This window comes from Lolium perenne, chromosome 5 (genome assembly GCF_019359855.2).
Source record: "Lolium perenne isolate Kyuss_39 chromosome 5, Kyuss_2.0, whole genome shotgun sequence".
In the NCBI taxonomy this organism is placed as follows: Eukaryota; Viridiplantae; Streptophyta; class Magnoliopsida; order Poales; family Poaceae; genus Lolium; species Lolium perenne.
Window position 1 is genome coordinate 190,305,836 of NC_067248.2, and position 7,120 is coordinate 190,312,955.

The 7,120-nt window shown below is 40.4% G+C and overlaps 1 long non-coding RNA gene across 1 annotated transcript; it reads right to left on the bottom strand.

Moving 5' to 3' along the window:
- Positions 1-1,167: 1,167 nt before the first annotated feature.
- Positions 1,168-3,627, bottom strand: LOC127298118 (uncharacterized). The gene is made up of 5 exons (XR_007849619.1): positions 3,057-3,627; positions 2,554-2,667; positions 1,849-1,952; positions 1,451-1,687; positions 1,168-1,339 (listed from the first exon to the last, which is right to left on the bottom strand). It is a non-coding gene; the product is annotated as an uncharacterized lncRNA (long non-coding RNA).
- Between the last annotated feature and the right edge of the window lie 3,493 nt (positions 3,628-7,120).

A 7,120-nucleotide genomic window follows, 5' to 3' on the forward strand; every position in this document is an offset into this window, starting at 1 on the left:
TTTGCAAAGTTGCCATGTTGTTACTTCAGTACCAACTAGCTGACAACTTCATAAATCGTCTACCTATAACTTTGAAAATGTGTTTACCAAACATACTTACACGAGGTCTAGATTCGAAGATCTCATTAAGAAAAGTTAGACAATGAAAAAGAAATGTAAATCAGGTTCACGCTTGAAAGATAAACCCTTAAGATTATTTCTACGGTAGAAGCTTCTTTTGTTATAAGTAGTGTGTGTGTGCGAGGCGTGTGTGTGTGTGTGTGTGCACTTTCTGCTATTTATGATTTACCTACATGCATGTGTTGCATGAGTTGCATGTACCCGTACTATCCGACGAAATTAGGGTTTGTAGGGTTTGCGGGCAGAACGACGACTTTCCTTTGCAATTTGGTCCTGCGGACTCCTCTCTACCATGTTGGTGCGGTCTAGGTGTTGGTGTGAGGAATGTGAGTTGTTTTTGGAGGTTGGGGATCGGTGGATCTTTCAGCGGTGATGACTTTGACGATTTTGTTCTAGAGGGTGTAGGTCCGACAAGACCATGGACATTGGTGATTCCCCGTTTGCCATCAACAACGATAGTCTGGCTCCAGCGATGGAGGGGTGGTAGTGCTGCGCTATTGGCCTGTTTTCGCCCACAAGGACCTCGATGTATTTTATTTATCTTTCAAGGATCTATGTATTTTTGGTTTAATCTCCACAAAAAAGCGTCATACTACCACAAAAAAAGAAATTAAATTTTTGTATGTATGTTCGCACACTACAAGAGAACCCCACCTACAGCAACACACTTATTTGTATCTAAATGTCTAATTTGGCGCTGCTAGCGCATTTACCAACGGATAATAATGCGTTGCGTTTTGGGGTGTTGCAACTCCACAATGCAACGCACATACATGTGTTGGTAACCTATCGAATATGCGTTGCAAAATAGCTACGGAGTTTAGGTAACAATTGTATGCGTTGCTAGATGCATCCTATATGAATTAAAATTTCTATTTCCTAAAATGTCATTTTCTAGAATGGATGGTTTACCACTCTAGAAGATGGTAGATTTTTTTTTTGGCAGGGGAAAGTAGTTGGTACGAGGCATACCACATCACACACAAGTAATAATAGAATATAATATGAAAGCATTGCTTGACAAAGAATTCAACATTTATTATCGGTGCACCATCCCATACATGAAATACTTGTCTCAAGAGTAGAACCTTTACAATATTGCATCAAGTCAAAAAAAAAAATAGTATCTGCCTAATACTATATGTATTCTCTGTAATAATATGCCTAACACGTTGAGAGCTAATATCCGAATATAGCAAGTCTTGCTGATCTATGTGACCTGCAAAAGGAATATTCCGTTTTCAGTATCAAAGTGGCAAAAGGCAGTGTGAAGGGTATAGTGAATTCTACTATGTACATGCTTTAAAAAATCTAAATGAGGTATACTCACCTTGGTGGCACGCCAAAGCAAATTCAGCAATCAAGAATGTTGAAATTTCTCTTAGACCTACAAGTCCGTTATCACAGACAAAAATGCAAAAAGAAATCTGGCAAAAGGAATAACAACAATATCTGAACAAACCCATCAAACAGTATATAAAAATTAGCTAATCTATTGAATGGTCAATCGCATTATCACAAACGTAGACAGCAATCTGACGGGCTTTGGTAGAAGTTCACGCATGTCCTGCATGACATAACAGGAGTACCTCAATCCCTCAAAAAAAAAATAGGAGTACCTCAAGGTCCATAGCATTACATAAACAGCAGTGCATTGATCAACTGTAGTTTGCATCATGAAGAGAAAAATAGCATACAGTATGATTTGGGGGAAGGAATAGTACTTACCGTATTGGTGGTCTGACTGGTGCACTAAGAATATTGACAAACAAAGACATGTTACACCTTGCAATAAGTATGATATCCATAGCATCCACACTTATCTTGCCAATCTACATCACAATAAAAAGCAGAGCCTATTAGTGAAGCATTAGGAATTAAAAAATTACAGTATGTGAAATAAAATAAGAGGGGTGCACAGAATTTGAAGGCCACACTAGGACAGTCCAATAATAATATGTAGAAGACTGAATTGCCTAGTTCAAAGATGAACGTATAAATAAGAAAATGCATAAAAACTGAAGAAAATCAGAGCTAAGGAATGGATGAACAAATATTTACTTTAGTACCCCACATGGGCCTTTTGCTACCAATATGGTATATCACAATATCACATATCAGGAGTATTTTGATCTTTAAAAAAAAACTATCTCAGCAGGAGAGGCTCCTACTGCTTCATTTTATTAAAAGTTTTTGGCGAGATGCCCTTTACAGCTCCCTAATCTTGCATCATATGTTGTTTCATTGAAAATATAATCATTCGTACCTATATATGTACAAAATATGAGAAGAGACGAAATAAAGACCATGTATATGCAGACAAATATATCCACAGTTAACCAACGGAGAATTTCAGACCAGTTCGTGTAGTTATATTATAGAATATATATAAAAAAACATTATATCCTAAGGTGTAGATGGGGAAGCTGAAACCTTTACTGGCTTTCTAGACCATCACAGGGTGTATCAGTGAAGCCAGAGGGTCATGTAGTTGCCCCACGTTCTTCAATGTTGCAGTTAGCTATACGTATCCATCAGCCCATGAAGCTGCACAACATTGACATCCAACAGCGCTTAAGAAAGTTACAAGCTCAGACAGTTAGACAAGACACGCTAATATTCTAACAATTTGACTTATCTATTTGCACATCTATTGTCAAAAGTTTCAAACAGATCTATAGGATAATGTGATATATAATACTAGGTAGAAAATTTGACAGAGAAATTGTATCAGCATAAGGAAAATTGTGGTACGCAGGTTTAAATCACAGGCTTACAATCCATAACGTAATCATAGTTTACTGCAACTATTTTTAGAGATTTGACAAACTGGTAACTTGCTGCATCTTGTAGTCACAAACATGTATGGAAAAAGTAAACAATGAGACAAGAAGGTGCAAATTTTATTCGTGGCTAGGTAAGTGTGCGCTACTAACCTCTGCACTGTGGAGTAGCACAACTCCAGACCGTAGGGTGATCAAATAGATCGGGAATTTCATTGTATGCCAACCTAAAGTTGAGACTGATGCAGCCCTTGAACTCATACATGTCCTCATGTCAGGTTCCTCGTCCTCCCTACCAGTATTACCAGTATACTGCCGGACGCGGCCGGCGTCTGAAGCGCGGCGAACCTGTTGGTCACAGTCATGACTGCATCAGTCCCCGGATGAGCCAACAACTTGGTCACCTGGCCTCAACCACACGCACAGGCTGGGGTGTTCTTCCTGATAGCATGCCCTCGACAAGCAGTCAACGGAACTTCCAGATCGACGACATCGATCAACAATCTAGGGTTGGATGGGCTGGGTGTTTCACGCTGTGGCTACAAAAGATTGCGGTAGGAGTAGATAGAAGAAGTAGAGAGGAACTAGGATCTGCGGGCGTCATCGATCGGCGGAGCTGGCTGGTAGAGAGGGAGATCGGAGCGGCGGCGAGGGAGGAGAGGAGGGGACGAGGAGATGCGTGTGGATGAGGTGGGAAGGAAATAAAAACTACTTGATACAGAGCCGTAAATCACGCACGTCTCCTAGTACCAGGCGCCAAAACAAAATTTCTAGCGCGGGCGTTTCGTCTAGCAAACGCGCGAGGGGGAGCATACCCATAAAACAAAATATTTCGGTTACAATCTATTATTCAACATACGGAAGCAGTCTACAACACATATATGTGTATCTACGAAAAGAAATTACAACGCATATTCAACGCGTTGCAAAGTATGTATTGTTATACGGGGGTGTTTCTTGTAGTGGCAAAATAAGAAAAAATGCATGCCATTCTTTTTGAATGCATGCAGTTGATCACAACATGGATGTCTGGTACCAGTGAGATGGATAAACTCAATTGATTTATTATTGAACAAATGGACACGCGAATGAAACGATGTGATCACGATATGGATGTCCGTTACCAGTGAGATGGATAAACTCAATTGATTTATTATTGGAGAAACGGATGCACCGAATGAAACAGTGTGATCACGATACAGATGTCCGTTACGAGTGAGATGGAAAAACTCAATTGATTTATTATTGAAGAAATAGACGCACCGAATGAAACAGTGTGATCACGATATAGATGTCCGATGGATAAACTCAAATAATTTATGATTGAACAAACAAATGCACAGAATGAAACGGTGTGATCACGATATGAATGTCCGTTAAAGAGATGGATAAACTCAATTGATTTATTATTAAACAAATGGACAAACCGAATAAAACGGTGTATCACGATATGGATATCCGTTACAAGTGAGTTGGATAAACTCAATTGATTTAATATCAAACACAGGGACGCACCGAACGAAACATTGTTCAGCATACTCTGTCCCTCTGAGAGCTGAACTGCATTTCCCATGCATGTCTGCAAAGCGAAGCAACCGGCCAAACAAAACTGTCTAACTTTTACACAGTGGAAAAGCGGACGAGGATTACATGCACGCACCAAATTAGCTTGCACAGTTTGAGGGTTTGTTTGTCCGTAACTTTTTCATGACGAGGAGTGCGAGTGGAAGAAAATTGGAGAAAGATCGGACCTGACGCTGATCGGGGAGACGACGTGGCGGGATGCCTCTGGATATCGCGTCGATTTTGACAAAATTAATCTAAATTTGGAAAGTTCTCACAAAATAATCTTATCCTGAAAAGATTTTATAAAATAACCTTTTGCTTAGCTCCGCACCAGATAGAGCCAAACTCAATAGCACGGTTCCGCTCTAGGTGGAGCCAAACTCAATAGCATGACTTCGTTCCGGGTGGAGCCATGCTCAGAAGTACAACGTCGTTCCTGGCGGAGCCAACCTCACTAAGACGGCTCCGTCCCAAGCGGAGCCAAGCTTAGTAGCACGACTCCATCTGAGGTGAAGCCAAGGTCCTTAGCCGTTTTTCAATAATAATTGGGAATACATGGTTCATGCAGGACCAATGTTATTTAGCCTAGCGGAGAGGTTTGCATCATCTCTGACCGTCACCAAAAGAGACTCAACACAATTATTTTCTATTTTATGTTAATTTTCAATTAGGTGGTTATGTGTGCAAAATTAGAAGATATACCAGAGCAAGTCCGTATTCTTCTCAATTTGTTATTAATTGTTCCTTGATATTACTCTTTTGAACCGGGGTGACACGTCAATATAGAGTGCGATCTCGGTGTGGTTCGTACCTTCGGGTATATGTATTTTATAGATTTTTATCAGTTTGTTAACATATAAACTACCTTTTATAATGAAATATAACTTGTCATAGATTTTTTCATCTATCCTTGATATATCTTCTATTTATCATTGCAATGTGCTTCCTCAACAGCTTGAGATGTTTTTTTTTATCATGAAATATAATTTGGCATAGATTTTGTCATCCATCCTTGCTATATATTATATTTATCTTTGCAATGTGCCTCCTCGGCAGCTTGAGATGTTTTTTATCATGGCGTATAACTTGTCATAGATTTTGTCATCTATCTTTGCTATATTATTCTATTTATCTTTGCAATGTGCTTCCTCAGTAGCTTGACATCTTTTTTTTATCATGAAGTATAACTTGTCATAGACTTTATCATCTATCCTTGCTATATTAGTCTACTTCTATTTGCAATGTTCTTCCTCAGTAGTTTGGGTTCCTGGGTGCGATCTAGTACCAACAAGCATCAGGTTGTAGCTCACAACCTCGAACCGAAAGATGTCCAGAATCTCTAGAAAATCAGAACGAACTGAGGGAGACGCTTATTAACCAACCGATAGTATAATAACTCAGAGAGTATCCGAAGGCATGACAAAATTTCTCACATGTGTCTAATAAGTACTGTCTGCAGAGCGCCTTACTTCTGACGAGTTTCGCGCGCATCAGTGACTCAAAGTCTCCTCTGACAAGGTTAGGTTGTAGGGCGACTTTCTGTCGCAGCAGGGGTTTAAGCGCCCGCCGGTGACAATTTTGCACACATAACCATTTAAATGGAAACAAGCACAAAATAGAAAATAACTATATTTAGTATCCCTTGGTGGTGGTCCGAGATGATGCAAACCTCACTGTTGGGCTCAATAAACTTGGTCTTCACTAGGTGCATGAACCACTCTCAATTGTTGTTAGAAAACGGCCAAAGACCTTGGCTCCACCTGGGACGGAGCCGTGCTACTGAGCTTGGCTCCACCGGGAACGGAGCCGTGCTACTGAGCTTGGCTCCGCCTGGGACGGCGTTGTGCTTATGAGCTTAGCTCCACCTGGACGAAGAAGCCGTGCTATTGAGTTTGGCTCCACCTATAACAGCGTCGTGCTTCTCAGCTTGGCTCCACATGGGACGGAGCCGTGCTACTGAGCATGGCTCCATCTTGTGCGGAGCCGAGCAAAAGATTATTTTGTGAAATCTTTTCAAAATCAGATTATTTTGTGAGATCTTTCTAGATTTAGGATAATTTTGTCAAAAACGACGGATATTGCCATGCAGACGCGACGGCATGGCCGCCAACTAACAGTCGTACGTGGTAACACTCTCGCAACAGCACCTATGACAGTTATCTCGCGCCGACGCACCTCGCAATCGCATCCATGCTCTGCCTTTTGGAGGGAAGGATAAAACGGCCGGTTTGAAATTCAGGCACCTACGTTTTCACTTTTCCTCCTCTATGGATTTGGTTCTATACTTCTATCTCAAAGCCAAAGGTGTAGCTTTTGCGTGTGGTGGGATTTCAGTTGGTTGAGAAACTTTTACCACCTCAGACGTCTTATCAGATAGATGCGATCGTCGATCATGTTATTAGCGTAGTGTGCAATCACGTGGATTATATGTATCGTATCATTGTGAACTGTTTTGTGCATGGGGCTACTGTTTGGGAAGTATAGTGTACATGATAGCTACTCCTTCTTTAGTAAGCGCTCGATTTCGTAGGTTTTTAAAGTATAAGTTTGACCACAAAATACTCTTTTGAGTTATCAAAGTAAACAAAATTATGGACATGTAAGAATAGTACAGTTGTATTTGATTTCAAGAATGCTTTTATTTATGTCTT